This window comes from Toxorhynchites rutilus, chromosome 3 (genome assembly GCF_029784135.1).
Source record: "Toxorhynchites rutilus septentrionalis strain SRP chromosome 3, ASM2978413v1, whole genome shotgun sequence".
NCBI classification, from domain to species: Eukaryota; Metazoa; Arthropoda; class Insecta; order Diptera; family Culicidae; genus Toxorhynchites; species Toxorhynchites rutilus.
This window is the reverse complement of record NC_073746.1, coordinates 142,604,646-142,629,074: the sequence shown is the minus strand read 5'-3', so window position 1 is coordinate 142,629,074 and position 24,429 is coordinate 142,604,646. Positions and strand designations below refer to the sequence as shown.

General features: G+C 37.0%; 1 protein-coding gene across 8 annotated transcripts in view; it reads right to left on the bottom strand.

The window, feature by feature from the left end:
* LOC129779928 (cGMP-dependent protein kinase, isozyme 2 forms cD4/T1/T3A/T3B) overlaps positions 1 to 24,429 on the bottom strand; it is a 502,476-nt gene that overhangs the window by 249,776 nt on the left and 228,271 nt on the right. For 2 of the 8 annotated variants that reach the window (XM_055787712.1, XM_055787713.1), the window contains exon 1: positions 20,012 to 20,571. The exons of 5 other annotated variants lie outside the window; for them this stretch is intronic. The gene's annotated coding sequence lies outside the window, so the exon portion shown is untranslated. Of the gene's footprint in view, positions 1 to 20,011; positions 20,572 to 24,429 lie in introns of those variants that run through there. One more of the 8 variants, XM_055787714.1, reaches the window with a different exon arrangement.

Genomic DNA, 24,429 nt, shown 5'->3' with positions numbered 1-24,429 from the left:
AAAAACACGCGTTCAAACCGGGGCCGGGAAGGAGCAAAAACTGGCTTAGCTCTAAACTTCCATCTCTTCATTCAAGTCGAGTGGCACTACGACGAGTGTGCGATTCGCAGTGAATTCTAAGCTTCTTTTTTTCTGCTTGTTCTGGGGATCGAATCTTGAGCGAGCGCGAAAACTGGTTCTATGCTGCATCTCTTTTGGGTTTAAATAAGTGACGGTTGCGTAACACTCAGTAGACAGAATTACATTGCTGGCATAATCTATCGATGCCGCCGATCGCAGATCAGGCAAAAGTCAACACAGTGAAGTAATAAAAATGTAACGTAAATCGCAGATAAATTTATTTAAAATAAACACATTTATCTAGGATGCGTTACTCTTTTGAGTTGACTAGTTCGGGTGGAATGGCCGAAAGATGAGAAAAGAAATCCGAAACGCACCCCTTCCGGAAGATCTGACCTTGTTTTACGGTGAAACTGCTACCCACTTTTACGACCAGTTTTATTTCTGCGGATAATTTGTTCGAAGAATTTTTTGTCGGGTCAAATTACTGCGATTATCCGCGAGCCCAATTAGGGGATTAATGACGCGGATTTCCGACCGGGCCCAAAACGTCTGAGAGTCGCAAAAGGTCACACATTGGTTACGACCAATAACGGCGGCGATGGTGACTGCAGGGTCTCGTGCCGAAATCTGCTAGGTGTCCAAAACTAAATGGAGTTATTAGAGAGTGATTTGTTGGATTCTACCGCCACGGAGTAGACGATAAAAGCAGCGATCGGACCGGTCACGACCAAGGGAAATTTATACCCACATCCCCAACCCACCCCCCAAAACTTTGGTAAGGTATGGAAATGACACACGGAGATCGTGCTTGGCTTGAAGCCACGGGCGTGAGAAATTAAAGCAAATTATATAATATCAATTGCCGGTCGAGTGTCGCTGGTAATTAGGGGTCGTGGAAGAGAATTAAGCGTTGCTAAATGAGGCAAAATTTGCGTTCCTCGCGGTTTGTCATGCTTCATAGTTCGGCGAGTACGCATAAAGATGTCGTTCATGCCATGAATCTCCAAACATGTGACGTGAGTAATCTTCTTTCAAAGGCCAAATACCTTTAGTAAGCGCATAATGTAATTGATTTGAACATTTTTGGACCACATTCAATCCGTGTCTTCCGCAGCTGTAAGTAAAGTTGAACTTTGTATTTTTTTAAAGAAAAAGATATTTTACCGTTTTGACGGTGTAGCATTCATAATTGACAAACTAATGTTCATCGGATACAAGTTCAAATACAAACATATGGATTTCATAATCACTTAAGCGTATTTAAAATAAATTATTTCAAAAAAGTAGTTTCTACGAAAACACGGCGTATGCATGAATTTTTATCTTTCCAATTCTCTAGATTCTAGCTAGGATCTCGGTCATAACAGTATTCAATATAGTTATTTGGAAGTCGATGTTCTAAGACATAACAGCTCGGCTGAAAAGTTTATAAGTTAACGCAGTAAAGCTATTTTATTGCAAAATTCAATTTTATTATTCAACATAATTGCATAATAATTATTCGAGGGCGATACAGCGATCATAGCGATCTTGCAACTTTTCGATATCATTTTAATAGTACTCTTTCGGTTTTTTCACCTCATCATCAGTCTTAAATTTATTGCTAGCGAGCATTCTCTTCAGGTCTGCGAACAGAAAATAGTCACTAGGGCCAGATTTGGTGTATACGGTGGATGCGGAAGCATTTCGAGGCCATTCCATTCATTCATGCGTTTTCATTGATTTGTGATTTTTCCATTTTTTCACAATAACCTCGAGACTCATGGTATGCGTTGAGGGCATACATCCCAACGCGATACGGAGACAAAGATACTGAATTCGCTCGAGTTGAATGAGGTGTGTTTTGGCAGCTGATTGAAAACAGAAACTGCCATACTCCATCACTGAGAGAATAGTTGTTCGATACAACATTATAAGATCTTCTGGATGGGCTCCCCACCAGGTGCCGGTAATTGTACGGAGAAAGTTTATTCTTTGTTGGCATTTTTTACTCAGATACCTAATATGGGCCCCTCCAAGTACATTTGGAGTCGAACCAGACCCCAAGATACTTGAATGACATAGCATGAGTGATTGGTTTACCCAAAAGTTGAAGCTTTGGTTTTGCTGGTCTATGCTTCCTAGAAAAAACCACCATCTCTGTTTTCTCCGTGGAGAATTCGATCCCTAGCCCAATGGCCCAGGTTGAAAAATTGTTCAATGTATCTTGTAAGGGTTCTTGCAGGTCGGATTCTTTTGATCCTACGACAGACACTACTCCATCATCTGCAAGTTGTCTTAAGCTGCAATTTTGTGTAAGGCAATTGTCAATGTCGCTTACATAGAAGTTGTACAAAAGGGGGCTTAAACATGAGCCCTGAGGGAGGCCCATGTAAGAGACCCGACTTACTGCCGAATCTCCATGAGAAAAATTCAAATGTTTCTCACAAAGCAAGTTATATAACATATTATTCAATAGAGGCGGTAGACCCCGAGAGTGTAATTTGTCTGACAAAACCTCTATTGAAACAGAATCAAAGGCCCCCTTTATGTCCAAGAATACTGAAGCCATTTGTTTTTTTTCGGCGTAAGCCATTTGAATTTCTGAAGAAAGCAACGCAAGACAATCATTCGTCCCCTTGCCCCTGCGGAACCCATATTGTGTATCTGAGAGTAAGCCATTCGTTTCAACCCAACGATCAAGGCGAAACAAGATCATTTTCTCCAACAATTTCCGTATACAAGACAGCATTGCTATTGGGCGGTACGAATTGAAGTCGGACGCGGGTTTTCCGGGTTTTTGAATAGCTATAATTCGCACTTGTCTCCAATCATCTGGAACAACATTATGCTGCAGAAACCGATTGAATAAATTCAACAAGCGATGTTTCGCCACATCAGGGAGGTTTTTCAGCAAGTTGAACTTAATTCTATCTGTTCCTGGAGCCGAATTGTTACAAGAAAGGAGAGCAAGAGAGAATTCTACCATCGAAAACTCGGAATCAAGATCGCACCTATCTTGTGGTATATCTCGAACAATTTTTTGCACAGGAACGGAATCGGGACAAACTTTCCGTGCAAATTTAAAAATCCATCGATGTGAATATTCTTCGCTTTCATTCGATGAAGAGCGATTTCTCATGTTTCGAGCCACTTTCCATAATTTCTTCATTGACGTTTCTCGTGACAAACCTCCCACGAAATTCCGCCAATAAGCACGTTTTTTCCCTTTGATCAAGTTTTTAAATTGATTTTCAAGGTCCAAATACGTTTGAAAATTCTCAATGGTTCCACGTTTTCGAAAAGCTTTAAATGCGTTCGATTTATCCTGATAAAGCTTGGAACATTGGCTATCCCACCATGGATTGGGAGGCCTTCGACGAATAGTGGAGCCTGGGATGGGTTTCGTTTGAGCGCGAACCGCGCTGTCATAGATCAAACGAGAAATGAAGTTATACTCCTCCAATGGAGGCAAACCATCTCTGGAATTGATGGCTAGATCAATCGCGTCCGCATATTTTTTCCAGTCAATGTGTCTTGTGAGGTCATATGCCATGTTTATAGATTCAGAAGAATTCGACCCAATGGTGATGGAAATTTTGATTGGCAAGTGATCACTACCGTTGGGGTCCTGGATTACATTCCACTTGCAATCTAACGATAGTGAATTCGAGCAAAGCGAGAGGTCAAGAGCACTTGGGTTAGCAGGAGGTTTAGGTACACGTGTTGTTTCCCCAGTATTCAAAACGGTCATATTGAAGCTGTTACAAAGGTCATATATCAACGATGAACGATTGTCGTCGTACTGTTCCCCCCAGGCAGTTCCGTGAGAGTTGAAGTCTCCCAAGATCAATCGTGGCTCAGGAAGGAGTGAGCACATGTCAACAAGTTGCTTGCGGCTAACCGCAGCTCTCGGAGGCCAATACAAACTGACAATACAGAGGTCTTTGCCTCTGATGTTTGCATGACAAGCAACAGCTTCGATCCCTCCAATAGGTGGAAGTTCAATTCTAAAAAATGGGTGGCACTTATTAATCCCCAATAGTACCCCTCCGTATCTGTCATCGCGGTCCAAGCGTATTATATTAAAATCGTGGAAAGAGAGATCATTTTGAGAAGAGAGCCAGGTTTCGGACAGAGCAAAAACATCACAATTGAATTTATGAATTAGAAATTTGAAAGTATCCAATTTAGGGATAAGACTACGACAATTCCACTGTAAAACAGTGATATCTCCGACCTCTCTATTTAAATTAGACATCAAGAGAGATAATCATTGCAAGAAGGGGCCATGTTTGCATCAATTGCTGCAAAATTGTCTTTAACACTGGAAGCATTGAGATGACAATGGTTCTGATGGAGTCGGAAACGTTAAAACACGTGAAGATTTGATCCACAAGGTCAGTCAACTTTATAAATCCCGATTGGGAAGTTGAACTAGACGGAAAAACAGGGACAGGGGTTTTTGATGTCCCCTCGAGTGCTGGGCCGTTCAAAGGTGAACCATTCCCACGGAAACCAGGAGGAACCTGATTTTGCTTGTCCGCTGCACTCGATTTTTTAGACATGCTAACAGGGGGTATAACCGGTGGGGCTTGTCCTTGAACTTTGGGAGTGGTCACATTTTTGCGCCGGGGATTCCCTTGGAAAATGAACGGTGTGCCCCCGTTAGCTGTGTCCGCTTCCATTTCGTCAACGGGCAACGTGGCGAAGACATTTTGAGTGTTGATTGATTGTTGTTGGGCAAGTGGAGAAGCGCCCTTTAAAATATCCGCAAAAGTGCGTTTTGAGCGTTCCTTCAAAGAGCGCTTCTGTTTCTCCCAGCGACTCTTGTAAGTTTCACAAGCTGAGAGCACGTGTGGGGATCCCCCGCAATATGGACACTTATGCTCAGTCGCACTGCAGGATTCCCCCACATGTTGCTCTCCGCAAGTTGCACAGCGCTCCTTGTTGGCACAATAATCTGAAGTGTGACCAACTGACTTGCATTTGTTGCAAGTCATGGGCTTTGGCACGAAGAGTCGCACAGGCAGTCTCAATTTGTCCACCATGACGTAGTCAGGGAGGGCCGAACCAGCAAAAGTTACTCGAAACGAGTCTGACGGCGTGAATTTCGTTTTTCCCTCTTCTTGGGATACTTTACCTAGTTGGCGACTGTCCAAAATTTTAACGCCCACCAAAGGGAGTCTTTTGAATTTACCAACTCCTTCTTTTATCAATTGGCACGTCAGACCCGTTTCAGTTACCACCCCAGAGATTTCTACGTCATGGGAGGGCACGTAGACACGATACTCTAGGGTGAACCTCTCGTCGATCACAATTGCATTTGCGTGTTTCCGATCACTCACGACAACACGCAGTTTGTTCGGCCTATCCTTAGAGATTTCGACCACGGAGGAATAAAATCTTGCCAGATCTTTCGAAACTTGAATGACATTAATAGATTTTCCTTTAGGTTTGGGCCGGAAAAAAACAACCCATGGACCAGCTCCAGGTGCATCGTCTGGATAGACCTTGACACGAGGAGAGGAAACAACTGAGGGGGAGGACGAGGTCGATTGTTGAGCGGGAGCGGGATCAATAGGACTGGGAGGCAAGTTCGGGAGTTGAACGAAAGCGGGAGATGGAGGGGGCGAAGAGGAAAAGTTTGCCAATTTTCTTGAGGGGGGCTTGTTGAGGTTAATTAACTCTTTCTCTGAAGAGACATCTTCTGAGGGGGGAACGCGTTTGAGCGACTTCCCAGCCCCCGTTGTAGCTAGTGAGGAGGAAACAGTAGTTTCAATCTCCATTTCAACTTGACCTTCTGCCATTACGGCAGATATGAAATAATATAATTTTGAATTCTTCTATCTTCCTAAACCTAATATATATATTATACCTAAATCGCACACCAATGCGAATGAAATGAAACGGTGTCCCAATCGAACCGCGTGGCAATCGCTCGGTACAGCTGCAACGGTAAATCGCACCACCACACGATGATGGAATCGATGACGATGATAAAGCACACACAGCGATGATACGGCACACGCACCGCGCCCGCGGTGGAGAACTTCTTCCTCACGCTGGTTGTGATTGCTGCTCTTCTCACTCGCGCAATAAAGAGAACCCCGTTAGGGCGAAATAACTTCACCAGCCACTGATAACGGTATAATCTCCACTATATGATAGACGCGAACAAATTTGCGACCGATGTCTTCGGACTGCGCGAGCTGAATGACTTGTTGAGTGATTGTAAGGGTTATTCATGTCTCTTATTTGAGAGTTAAAGAAAACATATTTCGGAGAAAAATGATTTTTAATTATCAAAATATTTGTTTCATTCAACTATAAGACCTACAAAATGTTGGATAGATAATGAAATGTGAGAAATAATTTAACTTTCCATTTTAAAATATCAAACTTTTTTTTTTAAAAACTTTTTTTTTAAATTTTTTTCTAATAACTAATAACTTCTAATAACTTTTTATATGTTTTCTTTGAAAAATTACAACTAATGTTTCAGAAATAGTATTTGTCTGTGTAAATTATCACGATTAACATGTCCGTCATGCAAAACTTTTTCCTATTTAGAAACATTTCAAGAACATGGCAAATTTTTTCAAAGAAATACTTGTAAAAGTTGTTGTTAGAAAAACGTTTTCCCAGTAGAAATGCTAATCTTCCGATGTATGGGTGAATTATTGTAAATTGTAAGGGCTATTCACATATTTTTTTTAGAATTTAATGAATTTCAGTTAAAAAAAAATCAGTGTGATTTAAAAAAAAGTTTTGTATTTTTTTTATGACAATTGAATCAATTTCCTACATTTCATTTTTTGACCATAATTTTGTACATTTTTTTTCCAATTCATTTTTTTGTAAGGCTCAATCGCATAAGCTTTGCGGAGCCACCAATTCAAGATTTGTTTATACAAAATTTCAACTTAAATCTATGTTTAGTAGGTTTCGACCGATTACTCGTGGTTTATTCGAGATTAGAGGGCCAACAAGAATTTTGTAGATATTATAGTTTAAAAGCTATAAATATTTTTAAAAAATTAAAAAAAACTTTGGCCCAAAAAGTAGTCAAAAAGTAGTCTAATTCTGTTTTGAAGATTTAAAGTATGCAGAGTTGCTTAAATGGTCAATGTCTTTACACCCACAATGTTTCACTGCAGTCTGAGATGTTACTGTCTATGACCAGTTGAGTTAGTATGAAATTCATTATTTGCTTTCTCTATCTACATTAATATAATTTAAAAAAAATATTCAAATAGGTTTTAGTAAGGAGTTCCGATATTATTAATACCAACAATGAAGAAAGTGAAATGATGAAAAAAACATCAATCCCACATCATTCCACATGAAAATAATGAGAACACAACTCATACAGCATAAGAAAATATTTTCTTCAAGCAACATCAATATAATTTCGGTATTATTATCAAAATTAACAAAAACGGTGTGCCCTATATTTTCCATGAAACAAAAAAAAAACTTTCTTATCTTTATAGATAGAGATAAACATAGTTCGACAATGTTGTAGCCCCAGTTACTTTAAGCAACTTTGTAGAACAATTTTTTTTTCTATCTATTGAAATAACGGATCATGCGTTTTATTTCTAAGTTGCGTTAGGGTCACCATGGAAAAACGGTTCATTTGCTTTAACTTTTATATTTCAAACTTTACATGCAAACAGCTTTCGCAAGACTTTTAGAGGTTACTAAGATAAACATTTTGCGATGCAGAAATTGTCAATATATCATTTCTACTCAAAGTTATTGTTATATTCCCCCCCAAAAATACGCTTTCTTCATTTGTTTGTCGTTTTTTTTTGGGCAAACATATAACATGTTTATTGACAGAATTTGAAAGAGCATATTTGACTCTACATGATGTGACATTTTCAAATCTGTGTAAACTAAAATAACTGTCGAGCTCTAGGTTCTAATTTCCACTTAAATGCACTGCCTGTGCACTGACTGTCTGCATTGGATTTTTAAAATGTAAAGTGACAGCTGTCTTACTTCCGCCAATCCACTGATTGTGCAGTATATTTATTAACCCTCCTGTACTCGCGTGCAAAATCATTACACGTATACTCGCGCATGGTGTCACAGACCGAAAATTGAACTTCTCTGTAATGTTGCCATTGTGTATTTTTCAGGCTTTATTGGCATTTATTTGAAGAGAAGGGTATGATTGAATGAAAAAACTCCAAAAAATATGTTTTCTTTGTCTTTATTATGTTTTAATAGTCATCTAATTCAGCCTCCTCAAAATAGAGTAATTTTTAATAGTCCAGCACAAAAAACGAAATTCGAATTTTTCACTGTTATTAATTGAAAGTAAGCAACTGAATATAATTCATGGAAGTATAAAGAGCTATAAAATAACATAAAAACGTATTAATCGATTGTGGTTTCATTGGAGTAAGAATCAGAATATAACATAACTGCATGCTCGAAACAAACATATTTTTTACATTTCATGCTGTTGTTGTGAGTTTTTCGGGTCTTTTATCGATTAGAAGAATGTATAACGACCATCTTAATAATTACCAGATGATAAAGGTTCTGGAATATAAAGTTTGCATATTTCTAATATTCTTTGTCTCTGTTTTCTTGGTAAACTATGAATTAATGCCTTTTTTTAGATGGGGCATAAAAAGATTATATAAAAGGATTTCTAGGAACTTCCGTTTGTTTTTCTTGTTTTCTTGTCGATATTGACCATTATGAAAAAATATTCCCGAAACTGTAACTGTTAAAATTACCATAAGCTACCGATTAGTTTATAGTTTACTGTTTACAACTCTTCCACAAGTGAAATTCTTTCACAAGTGTGTATATGCATGACCATTATATATTTAGCGAATACGTATACGTAAGTTGAACATTTATATGTTGCTTTTGAATCTAACGATGAATATATCGACGAATAGTTAATATATGAATCCGTTTAATCCAGTTATTAATTAAAGTAAAAGTTTTTAATATTAATAATTAAATAAGAATAGTCCGGTAATGATTTTATGCATTATATTCAATGAATATTCCACGCCACTAACATTAATTTATACATTTCATTCAACAATATTCTAGAATATGAAAAAGGCACTTGTCCAAAAAAGTTACTCCTATACTCGCGTCGGTGTGTCAGACCGAAAGTGTTAAAAAAGTGGCACACGTCCCCTTTGTACCAACACATGCGATACGCTAAACGATGACGAACGACGAATAACGAAGCTAGAGAGAATCGCAAAGTCGTAGTGTTGATATTTTTTGAGAAATGAACGAATTATTGATTTCTCGGTCTGACAGACCAATGCGCGAGTATAGGAGTGTTAAGGTTATCTGAATGTTTCTAGTGAATGTCCGTCCGACAAGGCAATTCAATCCGGCGAATTCATGAGAAGTGAGCATGAACAGAGATATTATATACTTCCAAAACTCGCACGCATGCCATTCATGCATGGCCACTGCCACTGTAGACTTTCCGACGCACGGCACACATTTTTACGTTGGCCGATGTACGCAGTGTTTGATAGCTAGCGGACCTGCGCTCTCGAGTGGGTGTGTGTTTCCGATGAAATATGTAAACTTTACCCCCGGAGACCGACGCAGACCCAGCGTCTGCATTGCTAGCTGCTTGGTGGTGGTGCAGCGCAGCATGTTTCATTCTGCGGGAGTCAAGAATCGACAACACATAGTTGATCAAAATTCAAGGAATTTCATTAGCGGTCAGGACGAGGGAAAAAATCTTGAAACGGCTTCATGTTATGGTAATTGGCCTCTTATCTCTGCCTTCGCTGCCTACAAGTTGGAAGTTGCCTTTCGCGAACAAGTTGATCTGTTTCTGTGTCACTGTGGAACAGTTTTATTTGTTCTTACAAATTCTACAGACATAAACCGTAATGCAGAACGAGAAGTGAAGGAGTTTGTGAGTCATTGTTTGTTTGGCTCCGAAAAAGTATAATGTAATCTAGTTTGGCAAATAAATCGATGAATTACCACATAATTGGATACGAAAATAGAAATCATTGCATTTTTGTACGTGTTATTCGACTTTTAGCCACGAATCTTCCGGCTGTTTTTCAGTTTTCCCCTTGCTAACACTATGTAATCGAAAACAAATTATGAACCTTGGTCGGTATTGAAAAAACGGAACGCGAGAAATAAATTTTATCATTGTACGTTTTTACCACGTTTCGTTTATACTATCACCAAAAATGGTTCGCTTATATTAATAACATTATATTGTTATGGAGTTATCAATTATAGCAATGCTTACTATAAGACAAATGGAACATGCTCCTTAGGGTAAATATATTCAGATGCTAAATTAAATTATAATAAAACTTCATTAGTAGATTCAACGGGAAATATAGCAATCTATAAACGGCTGTATATATGTGGATTCTCAAACAACAAGTCCTTTTTTCAAAACAGGATTCGGGTGCAGGCGGGCTGCTTTGCACCTAATTTCAGAGACCTAATTAAGGTTTAGTTATCATGTAACAAAAGCGCTATGATGAGACGCTAAGATGTTATTGACTTCATAACCATACGGAGTAAAACGACGTTAAACCTGCTGCTGTATAATATGTTATTCACGAGAACGAAGCTGAGAGAAACAGCTTGTGTGCATGGGGCAAAGTATGATGATGGATTTTCATGGTAAATAAAAATATTTTAAAAATTCATTTGCCCTTATAGAATTTCTTTTTTTAAATGGAGCGTCAAATTTCAATATATGATGATGAATCCTTGAACAGAAATTGTGTCTGACAATGGTTTTATTTTGAAATAATGAGATTTTAGAATGAATTATTTTCATTAGTTTAAATTAGTTTAAATTAGTTTAAACAATTTTGAACGGGTCTGACAATTGGAATGCAGTGATGCTTGATGCTTTAACCCTTTCTCTACGGCAGTGTGCTCCGTCGGAGTGCTACCGCTGAACGGAGCGCCGAAAAGTATGCACATCGCGCTGGTGTGATCGATGTGAAGTATCACTCTCATGTCGTCTAAAGACGACGCTCGTAAACACAGCTCATCGCGCGGATGTCGCCTATAGACGACGCTCGTAACGAAAGGGTTAATGGACATTTTGTTCAATGAATGTTGCATGAAAAAACAAAGATATTGAGGAGAAAAAAACCTTTTAAGTAAACGAAATTGGTTCATAATCTTCTTCAATGACATTACGGTCCCTGAGGAACTTCGCCACCCGAACGTAGGTTATCTGTATTAGTACTTTATTGAGATATACTTTGCCAAATAACACGCCTCTAATGTATTCTGAGTGGCAAGCTCTAGAATAAGGATGACCACAGTGCAATTTATTTGATCAAAAATTCCTCGGCCAGAACTGGAATCGAGCTCGAACCCCCTGGAGTGATAAGTGTGACACTAACCACTCGGTCCCCGGAACAAATGTATTCCGAGATTTTTTTTAAACGTAATATAATTTAATACTTTTCCATGTGTTTCATTTTATTTGTCCGTACTTTACCTGAAAACTATTACGAATAAAAAAACATTTATGGAAGCTCTGGTTTGGAATCTCTAAGCTACATATAATTGTTTTAATATACAGCCAAACCGGTATAGTGGTTTTGAGATTTTCGTGAACATTGGTAGTTTCGTTCCTAATCGCAAAATGTTAGATACGTATTTTTTATTTTTTCATTAGGTTGCCCATTTCCATTTTAGGGTGGGCCAGAAAATCAATTTTGACGTGGGACTACGTCTAACCGGAATATATGGAGGGTAAAATGAAACCTAAACACAGAACATGCAGGAAAAAATGAAAGATTTCGAATGCTTATAGCTCAAACATTTCGTACTGGATAGGAGAGATGTTTGCATCAATTGATAGGGAATATTTCTACGCATCTATCGCAACTAACAAAATGTTGTTTTTCATTAGATAAACAATTGAATAACTGTAAAATATTAGGCGTTATCTAAACGCCCTAACTGCATCGTTTTGATTGGCTCGATTTACGGTTTCCCTAACACAGCCATCAAAACCAAGCAGCCTTGGGGAAATCGGCATTGCAAATACATGAAAGTAGGGGGACTTTTGTTCTCATCGAAAAATGTTCCCTAACACAGACTTTAAAATCAAGCAGCGAAATCGGCATTGCAAACACACGAAAGTAGGGGGAGCTTTTGTTCCCACCGAAATGTGTTCCCTAATAGAGATTTCTAAACCAAGGTGCCTGGAGAAATCGGTATTTCAAATTCATGCAAGTCGGGGGTATTTTTGTTCCGACTGGAATATGTTTCCCTAACACAGACTTCAAATCCATGGAGCGTGGGGAAATCGGCATTGCGGATTCATACAAATCGGGGGTACTTTTGTTCCGATTGAAATGTGTTTCCCTAACACAGATATCAAAACCGAGGTTTCTGGAGAAATCGGCTCTGCAAATAAATGCAAACTGCGAGTACTTTTGTCCTCGCTGGCCTTTGTGCAGAGTGGAATATGTCTGTCCTAACATGATCTTCTAAACTTAGGAACCTGGGAAAATCGTGCAGACACTAGAAGCGAATGAACTTCCCAGTTTCAAGCAAATTCGAGATTCGAGAAGTATGTACACTTTTAGGATGTAGACTTCAGAGGGAAATGTAAAATAAAATAATCGTTTGATAATTCTTCCGTACATATATTTTGTTCTAGTCATCATACCAAACGTAAAAGGTCCGTCATTAAATTTACTTGTAACGAAGAACAATCAATCACAATAAATGAATTGACTTTACATGGCATTTGTTCATTTTTTTCACTCACAGAGTAAATATATTAAACTCAATTGAATTTGGAAACTGTTTCATTCAATCAAGAATTTAATCAATACAAACGAATGATTGCTAAGCTAAGGTAGTTCCACGTCAACCTTGCGGATATATCATAGATATAACGCACCCATTTTTTTTCTCTTTCAAAGTTTGATCAAAGTTTGGAGAAAATTAGAGGAACACTTCATTGCAAACTGAGCTACTTGTTAGTTAGTAAGACCCAATGTGTTTGCTGAATTGGTGTAAACATTGATGTCGAATGAAGAGTTTAAATTCAGATCTATTCAAAAACTGATGAATTTTCACCATTTCAATTCAATCATTGAAGTATTAGTAAATTTAGTAATAGTATTCAATTCAACTTGTATATCCTGGCATGTTTGCGAAGACGTGAATGAAATTTCAAAGGTGCCATCTAAATTGAGCACGGAATTCGTTTTTTTATTGTAGTATTATATAATTGGATACCCACAATTATTTTTCAAAAAATGGTCTATAAAATCCAGCTGTTTGATTAGAATATAGTGTTCGACAAAGTTGTTGCATGGTCAATAAACTTTCTAGCAAAATAACATTTGAAAGGCGTCGTTAGAATAATAATAGAAAGCACATACTGCTCTCGCTTATTTTATTTTTTGATGTATAAAAGATTTTAATATTAAATTCTATTTTTGATTAAGACTAACAGTGTATTTAAATTGTTTTATTCCCTGAATAGATAATTGATTTTCAATAACTTTGTCAAACATCAAATTTTAAAAATATATATAAAAGGTTTTAATATTAAATTCTATTTTTGAGTAAGAGTAATAGTGTATTTAAATTGTTTTTTTCCCTGAATAGATAATTGATTTTCAATAACTTTGTCAAACATTATATTTTCAGCAGTAATCTGGATTTCCAGTTACAATGTTACAGAGAGTTCTCTATAAAATTAGCAGGCCTGGATGAAGTTTTAAATTGTTAAAATTTAAATAAAAATCATGATCACTTGATGTTATTTGAATACGAATACTTAAAAACTGTAGTGCTGACCCTTACTTAACTATTTCTCTATTAATTTCCTAGCGTTTCCGCTATGTCACTATGTCAGTTTTACAAATATTATCAGATACAAATCAACATTTTGTCACCTTGGCAAAAAAAGTGTTGCTCTTTGAAAAAAGTTCACAGTTTTCATCTTATATGTAGGTTTTTTCCACCTGAAAAAACACTACCATTTTCGTTTTACATACAGAACACGAAGTTCGATATCGTCAATGTCGCATTGCGTGGCAAACCTGCATCTGGCTTCTGACTGAAACAATTGTTCATCAACTGTTATATTTTGGTTAATAGCAAGCTTGACTATTTTCATTGGACATGTCTCATATTTCCGAAACCAAGGTAAATTTATTGTGTCAAAACGAATGAACCGTAGGATTTATTAGAACGTTTCTGTGGTCATAGTTATTCTAAAAAACACCAAGTTGATGAGTATAAATAAACCAGTTTTATGTTTTTCTCCCTTGTAAGTACCACGAGCATATAAAACCAAAATATATGCACGTATTACTGTTGTCTAATCGTTTCTCAAAATTCGGCAGCCTTCTTCTTCTGTGCACTTTTTTCGCAGCTTGTCGACCCTTCCACACCTCTAAAGTAGATGGTAGCCTTCCAGGAATACCACCTTCGTCAAATTTCAACCACGCAATACCATAGGTAGCTGTTTCGGTTTCCTGAAAGAAGTTTTCATATGTTTTCTCATCAGAATCTGTACTACTTAGCATCCTACACCTTTTCTTGAGCATATCGATGACACATTCCTGTTCATCATTGGTGATCGAGTACTCATCGCTATCTTCAGTGTCATATGTTTCACTTTTGAAAGTAATCGGCTTCATTTTCAGATAGTGGTACAGAACATGTTGAATCTGAGTCTCTATCGGAACAATCTTTATTTATGTTCGTTAGATTTTTCAATAACTCAGTTCTGTTTCACATTAATTTCCTGCTTTTTTGGGTCAAGAGACATACAATAATGAACTTGTTAGCACATGTATCGCTACATAAAGATTCGAACAACAAGTACTATTTTAGCTTCGGAAAAATTGCAATTGCAGCTTATCAAATATACACCCAAATGCACAATTTACCATGTACAGGGCGGACTCGATAATATACAGATTCGATTATATATGATTCGATTATATACAATTTTGGACTCGATTATATACAGTTTGAAAAAAAAATTTTTTTTTACATTTCAAAAATCTCTTGTTTTAAGAGAAAATGTAACCTTTGAACGTTAATGTGGAATATAAGTGGATATTATATGTACAGTGGGGTAAAAATCATGATTTTTGAAGACTTTGCTTGAATTTTCATCAGGAATTGTTCATATCGATATTGCAGCGAAATTAAGAAAGATAGAAGTTGGGTGTCAAAGAACAAATTGTAGAGTGCTTTGAGAGCTTTAATTTGATTGATAAAAATATTCAAGTTTTATATGAATTTTTGTGATAAAACTAATTATTACACATTAAAAATTACTAACTTCGAAATTTTCACTTCCAAAAAGGTATTTAAATACACTAATTTATATGTTCCACTACTATATCCTGTACTGAATTTTCTCATCTTTCAAATGAAAACAACAGAATCGGCTTACGTAGCGTACTTTTTAGTGTAGAGCCAGTTTGAAGCAAGAGTCCGAAACAAAATAAAATTTCTATAACTCTGCCATTGTTGAAATTCGAACATGTGCGTAGAAGGATTTTTTTCATCAAATATGATCATCTATCACCTTCTGAGAGATTCTGAAAAAAAATTTTTTTTTCATGTGAGAAAGGTATTTTATGACTTTGAGGGAATGAAACAAAAATGAAATTCTTTTTTATTTTCAATAAGCGAAAAATATATGCATTAAAACAAAGAAAAAACTTTTTTTTTGACTCAATTATATACAGGATTCGATTATATATAGTGAAAAGAAATCAAAAACTGTATATAAACGAGCCCGCGCTGTAGATGTATGTTATCAGGTGACGGTAATCGAGAAATGAAAACTGTCATTTCAATACAAAGCCGAACTGGTCATATAAGAAATTTACTCAATTTAATGATAAGATTCATTTGATTATTTGAAATTCCCAAGCAATGAAAATTACTGCTTTGGGCATTATAGGTATAACACATACTTATGTACGGGAGGCGATCTGGCGTAGTGGTAACATCCATGCTTCTCACGCTAAAGGTCACGAGTTCAATTCTCACTCCCGACATTCTTCCAAAATTGGAAGTAAAAGTGACGAACCAGCCAAATGAGTTGAAAGTCACTATAATACAGATAAAAAAAAAAAACATACTTATGTACCGAAAATGATAGAAGGGGGAGGTAATTGCAAGCAAGACCGCTGAAATTGTTAATGGTGTTTATGGTGCCGATACCGTTACAGCTAAATTTTTGCACATATCTACCTAGTACTTTCCAAATGGCTATGAGGGTCTATTAATTTTTGAGGTAAACCCCATTTCATTCAGATCGGATCAATCTCATACTATCAACATACAATGAAAAGGGATTGTGCAATTTAATGTTTTTATTTCAATATACTTTTAATTTTTTATTTTTTTTTAAATTTTGTTATTTGATTTTTTTTTTGTTCAATACACTAAATTAAGATCTTTACTGTCAACAACTGGACCGTTTGAAGTTAGCGATTGACCATAAACGTCCAGAATTGGCCAATAGAAGAGGTGTTGTGTTCCATCAGGGCAACGCAAGGCCACACATGTCTATAGTGACTCGCCAGAAACTCCGGGAGCTTGATTGGGATGTTTCAATGCATCCACCATATAGGCCGGACCTGTCACCAAGCGATTACCACCTTTTTCTCGCTTTGTTAAACTTTATGACTGATAACAAATTGGGTTCAAGCGAAGATTGTAGAAATCGATTGCTAGAGTTTTTCGCAAATAAGAACCAAGACTTCTATGAAAAAGGCATGGTGGAGCAACAAATTTTACAACAAAACGGTGCATGTTTGACCAAAATCGGACAATCCGAAGCATATTAAAAAATTGTTTTGACTTGATTATCCGGAGTATCGATTTATTTTCACTCCGGATAATCGAGTCAAAACATTTTCTTCCTTATTTATTTTTTTTGCATATATTTTTCGTTTTTTGAAAATAAAAGAAGAGTTTGATTTTTGATTCATCCCCTTAAAGTCAGAAAACACCTTTCTCACATGAAAAAAAATTAATTTATTCAGATTCTCTCAGGAGGTGATAGACGATCATATTTGATGAAAAAAATCCTCCTACGCATATGTTCGAAATTCAACAATGACAGAGTTACAGAACTTTTTTTTTGTTTCGGACTCTGTTGCCTCAAATTGGCTCTACATTAAAAAGTACGCTACGGAAGACGATTCTGTTGCTTTCATTTGAAAGATGAGAAAATTTAGTACAGGATATAATAGTGGAACAACTAAATTAGTGAATTTTAATAATATTTTGGAAATGAAACACTTAAAAGTTAATAATTTGTGCTTTGACGCACAACTTCTATTTTTCTTGATTTGGCTGCAATATCGATATAAACAATTCCAGGTGAAAATTCAAGCAAAATCCTCAAAAATCACGATTTTTACCCCACTGTACATGTAATAACCACTCAAACTTCACCTTAACGTTGAAAGATTACATTTCTTCATGAAATAAGCCATATTCGAAATATAAAAAAATATGTTTTTCCAAACTGAATATAATCGAGTCCAAAATTGTATATAATCGAATCACATATAATCGAGTCCGACCTGTACTGTATTCTATTAGTCAAATCATTTCATTTGATACCAATATTGAGGGGATTGCAAAAAATACATAGTCGACCATTTTGTGGCGACGACCTTTGCGAATTTATGTTGTTCATAATGTAGTGTATTCTCCAAATCAGGCCATTCAGCCATTTTTTTGCGGCGGTCAAATTGAGTTTTTCATGATTGTGGAATACGCAGTTTTATAATGACAGTAGAATTAAATGTATGTTCCAAATTTTAGATCAATCATTCTACAGGAACGGGGTCAATTTAATGTGGGACAACCCTACAAACATTCAAACATACATAGAAACAGGTCAAGCTGAATGAAACCATTCAAAAAGTAATTAGTTGTTTGGGGACTGCGGCCATTTTCTGCTATGTTTGGGATTTTTCATTATCTGCCATGTTCTACTAGTCGAGAACTTTTTTTTGATACAATTTTGGGCATGTGTTCTACTAGGCAAGCTATTTCATTTGATACCCATATTGATGGGGTTCTGAGAAAATATGTTTGCATTTTTCATAAATAACTGTATTCTACTAGTCAAGCCCTTTCATTTGATGATGGGGTTGTGAAAAAAATATATATAGCGCCATCTTGCGGTGGCGGTCATTTTGAATTTGCATTTTTCATAAATAACTGTATTCTACTAGTCAAGCCCTTTCGTTTGATACCCATATTAGCTATTCAATATAGAATTATTATACAAATTATTCAAAATTTCCGAAAATCAAAAATAAAATACTCCGGATAATCGAATCCCGGATAATAGAGTCTCCGGATATTCAAGTCTCCGGATAATAGAGTCCTATCTGTATATAGTAATTAATGGATTTGAGCCTCCTTCATTAGGTGCAGCCAATTTAGAACGACCTTTCGAGTAAATTGTTTCAGTTGTTCATACTACAAATCGCTAGAATTAATTACTTCGGTTGAATAGCTGCAAGAACCCTCATGACTGCAACGATATCCTCTTGATGAGTGATGAGTTATTCTTTGAATTCATCCAAACATTCGTACATCGTTTTCTCCTGCTATGTTCGAAAAGCTTTGTTTGTATCTGACATCGCAAATTGGACTTTTTCGGATCATTCTGCACCCCCAAATCGTGTACCCGGGTGCGGTCCGCACCCTTCTTAGAAACTAAGTGTCCCTGTCCCTGTCTCTGGCGAATGATTTTGCTGGTGAAGAGTTAGTATCAAGAAAAGCTTGTGAAAATATACTGTCTCAGTTTTATGCTGATAGGAACGAGGTTTTCAATGAGGGAGGCATAATTGAATTAATTTTGAAATGATTATTAAATGTTATTCTAGTTATCGGATAAGATGGCACTTATCTAGTCTAACTATCAATAAAGTCTTAAGGTTAACGTCAAAACCAAGAATTTGTTTTTTTTCTTCTAAAATATCAGACAATGTTTTATTTGGAATAAGAAGAAAAAGAAGTTTGAAAATTATTTTTCCACAATAGTTTCTCCACAAACGCAATTGTGTCAAAAGATTGTTTGTCGACACTACACACAAATCGGGGTAGTAATAGTGTTTAACCATAAAATGTACATTATTCAACGCTTGGGCAAAATTTTGTTTCTTTTTATACATAAACACCATGATGATTTCGAATTTTGGCCGAACCACATCTCTGAAATTCTCTAAGTTCTTGGTCTACAAAAAAAAATCAACCTTGCGCCTAAAGTGGGGTATCCAGCAAACAATGCTGGTCGATTGAGGTTCATATCATATGTACTAAAGCTTCCCATTAAATATGCATATTAAATAAACGCTGATCCATGGAAGAAGGAAAATGATATTCATGCACTTGGAATAAATATGTCGACTAAATCACTATCATCAGATTTAAAATTTGAAGGATTGCGTTTAACACCAAGACAATACCCTTGTCGGATTCTCTGAAACATGTGAACATTAGGCTACGACTCGAGAAGCAAAACAACCTGACTGAGAGCCACGCATGATACGCGTTTCGTTGCACTTGCTCATCGCCAATAATCTAATTCCAAATATCGCCGGGTACTAACCGAACGCGACGCAAAGATGTATACTAACTACCGGAAAACCGGTACGGTACAAGCACTCTGTCCGGCACCGGTAACTAATTATCGTTTTGACAAAAACACACGACGACGAAATTGGTGCGTCGTCGCTCGACGGGCCGAAATCGAAATTAATCGATTTGGATAGACACCAACTGCGTTCGCAAGCAACCCTGGGTGGTTCAGGAGGGGGTAGAGCGCCCAAGTCAGCTGCGGAGTTTGTAGTCTGTATAACTTCGGACCCAGATGTCAGTTTGAAAAAGCCGTGCTCGGTTTCGCAGCGAACACGGGGTTGCTGTCGTTGTTGACACATACTAGAGAAACGGCAGTAGCAGCAGCAGTAGTCACCCAGACAAAGTCATGTCAGCAACACGTCGAAGGCAATGAAAGGTTTGGGCAAACAACTTCACCACACTCCTCTACACATGGCACTGTTGGTTGAAGATCATTGTTCAAAATCGATAACCTTGGCCTCCGGAGCGCACTGTTGGTGTTGACTGTTAAGCACTGCTGTCGTGCAAGAAATGTTTGCTGTTAGACTGATTTGAATGAAATCGCGAACCACTTTGTTTCCACTCTTCAAAGATACATTCACACTTGCCGTTGATCTTCTTATCACAAAACAACTTATTCTCTTTGATTACACAACACTATTGCCAATATGTTGCTCACTATCCTGCGAAAGAATGTAATAACCTCATCAAATCATATCTTCATCACGACCGGGAGTCCCGCCAAAGAGCACAATTCAATCCTTGCGATCTGAACACTTCGCCACACGTCAATCACACGATTGGGCATATGGAAGCACGAGATCCTCTTGCGTATGCGCGTATGTGCTCTCGAGACGAAACCTTATTTTGAACTGATGTTTGCCATCCGACAGCACGGGCGAAATTAAGAAAACACAAACACCAATCGAACACAGAGCCGCGCGCCGCGCGGGAAATCAACAAAAAAAACCTGAATTATGTCACGCGAGAGAAGGAGAACTTGTGCCAGCAGACCACAACGAGCGCGACTCTGGTTGCAAGCAAGCAGTCAGTCAGTCAGTCAGTCAGTCAGTCTGTCAGTGGGTGAGGGTGAAACCCGCCGCCGCAATCGAGAGAGAGCCCCAGAGAAACACAAATGCTCACGATAACATAGCTCGACCTGAGAGATATATTCGATCCGATCGATTGGAGACTGATTGATGGCTGGGTGAATGGAAGCGACGGGTTGTGTTTCGGAGTGGGCGGCGGTGGACGCGATCGAGCGCGAATGTGAGGTATAATTATTCGATTATAATTGATCGTCTAGTGCTAACCAGTCGGGGTGTGTTTTGTTGACGTTTTGCTGGTAATAGAATCAGGCTTGTAAACAAAGCACAAACTGTGGTAAATAAGAATAATGTTGGTTTTCATTTATATGTACACTAGCTGACCCGGCAAACTTCGTCCCGCCTAAAATTTGTTTTTTGACCTTCAAACATTCACATTTTCTTACTAAGCGCAAGCTCATGGGTCCAATCGCAGAACTGTTCATTGATTGATCTTCTAATCGACCCCGTTGAATTTACCTTTTACTATAAAATTCCTAGTACTTCTACCAAAACTCATCATTATAATATCAGATTATTTTCAGACACAATTCTCGTTCAAGATTGTTTCAACCACTTGCAAATAACATGTTTCTCCGTTACATGGAATTATAATTTTTTTTGATACAAAAAACATGATAGAAAAAAGACAGACACCCAAATTTAGTAATTTAGTTCTGTTTGCTTGATTAGTTCTTGAATTATGCAGAAATGTATGCTTCATTATTATGACAGTCCCCCCCCCCCCTTCAGAGAGACGGGAGGAGTGTCTATTCACCATAGAAACGTTTCGTGTCCTCTAAAACCTTCGCATACCAAATTTGGCTCCAATTGCTTGATTAGTTTTTGAGTTATACAGAAACTCGATTTAGAGAGGGGGTGGAATGTCTAACCACAATAGAAACATTTATTCCACCCAAAAATCTCCATATGCCTAATTTGGTTTCATTTGCTTGATTAATTCTCGAGTAATGCAGAAATTTGTATTTCATTTGTATAGCAGACCCCCCCCCCTCAGAGAGGGGGGTGGAGAGTCTAACCACCATAAAAACATTTATTGCACCCTAAAACCTCCATGTGCCTAATTTGGTGTCATTTGCTTGTTTTATTCTCGAGTAATGAAGAAATTTGTGTTTAATTTGTATGGCAGCCCCCCCTTAAAGAGGGGGGAAGGGTCTCAAACTATCACGAAAACCTTCCCCGGCCCCAAAAACCCCTATATACCAATTTTCATGCTTATCGGTTCAGTAGTTTTCGAGTCCATAAGAATCAGACAGACAGACAGACAGAAATCCATTTTTATATATATAGATAGACTAGCTGACCCGGCAAACGTTGTTCTGCCATATATTAGGTTGGGGAAAAAGTTATCCATTATTTTCTCGTTGGCTAGCTTTAGTGATCAATATCTCGTGTAATATCGATCTTACAATTTCAAGTTTAGGCTCGTTGTAAAGGAGGCACATTAAAAAATCCGAAGCATATTAAAATTCGTTTTGAATTTCAACCAAAAATAATGGATTACTTTTTCCTCGACCTAACACATTATTTCTAGTGAATATTTTCGTTTAATAAAAAAACAATTAATGTATTGTAAGCGTGTTTGGATGTTTTAACGATCTATCCATTGTAGATCCAAGAGCTAATGATAGAGATAATTTTTGTTTTTACAGCTTGCTGATTCCACTCGAAAATCCATTAAATTTTACACTTTACAGAAATGGAGCACGAATCTCATTGTTGTCTATGTCGAGGTTGCGTGGCAAAGTTGCCACATTTGCCCAACTCGATTGGACTTGAGTTCAGTGGGTTTCAGAATGCAAGATTGCGATCCGTTCGGGCAATTCTGAATCGATCGGATGTGAGAATGCGGGTGAGCAGTAGATCAATAGGCATTTTCGGAATTTCCGAGGAAAACTATTTCCTCGGGCGTATTTTGTTGACTAACAAAACTAAAAAAGAATGAATTGAATCGCTTCCGCAATTCAACCGAATACATTGATTTTTTCCCTGTATGCCTCATATTGGCTCAAATTTAAAAATTACGATATGTAGCACAATTATGTTGCTTCCATTTGAAAGATGACAAAATTTTATACAGGATACGGTTGTGAAACTTCCAAATTAGTGGTTTTGAGTAACATTTTAAATGTAAAAAAAAAGTTAGTGGTTTTTATGATGTTATTCCTAATTTTATCCATAAAATACATAATGAACTTGAGTGTTGCTATCAACCGAATTAAAAATCTCTAACCACACTGCAATTCGTTCTTTGACACCCAACTCCTATCGTTTTTCATTTGGTTGCAATATTATTTTATACAATTTCTGGTGAATCTTCAACTAGAATCTACCAAATCACGATCACACTAGCACACTAGGATCAAAATATTCTCAAAATTTCACGTTACAGCATGTAACAAGCCTGGGTAGAATGCATAGAATATCATATATGCATATATCCTGCTGAACATGTTAATTGATTATATAACGTGCATCTATATATCATATCCGAGAATTATGCAAGAAAAATGATGATTCCAAGTTCTCAGCAGTTGAGGGAACAATTAATCACTTATTTATAAGCGGTTTTGAATTATTGATTCCATTGATTCCAGAAAAAGGGCAAATGTGAAACATGCCATCCCATGCGCTTCAAATAACACAGGGCATTCTCTAACAGTTTTAGATTTTTTGTAATATAGTAACGAACCGTTTCTAGTTTACTCGCACATAGATATAGCTTCCAGACAAAATGAGATGTTTGTTCTGCCAACCATAACTCGGACTAGTGGCTGAGTATCATGGGGTTGAGTATATGTATATGAAATTCATCGAGCCCCACGATTTTATTTTCGTCTGATCATCGCGCTAGATAGTTGAAAAGAATGGCGTGATAACTTATACCTTATACTTCACGAAAAAAAAAAAATTTCTACGCATATGATCAAAATTCAACAATGACAGTCTCTGGCTCTGTCTCTGACTTTTTTGTTGTTCCCCATAATACATTATAAACTTGATTGCTTCTATCAACCAAATTAAAGCTCTCTAACCGCTCCATAATGTGTTCTTCCACACCCTACTCCTATCTTTTTTAATTTCGCTGAAATATCATTTTAAACAGTTTCTGGTGAACCTTCAATTAGAATCTTCTAAAATCACAATCTTTACTCCACTGTATTTGTAATATTTTTTTCACTTTAACATTGAAATATTTTTCAAATAAGTCATATTTGAAATATCAAAAAAAATATTTTTTAAACTGTATACAATCGAGTCTCTAATTTTATTTCAATGTGTTTATACGTGTTTTTTTAAATGAAGTATTGTGCGGCGCAAAAACATTTCTTGATTGCCCTTGTTTAACATAATTCGAGAATTTTTTGGACGTATAATTGCGTTTTTCGGGAAAATTTCGTGGGTGCAAATTTTAAAACCGAAAACCGAATGCATTGCGAGAATAGTCCAATTTGGAGCGCTAATCGATTTGGCCGCTCACTAACAATTTATATAGTAATGAAATTTATATATTTTATAAAAAAATATCAGACAATTGAAAAATGTCGACATTTTTTATCTGAACGAAAATCCCGCGTTCTGATTGTTCGATTGACGCATGCAATCTGTGCTCTTTCAGTTGTTTTCGGTGCAT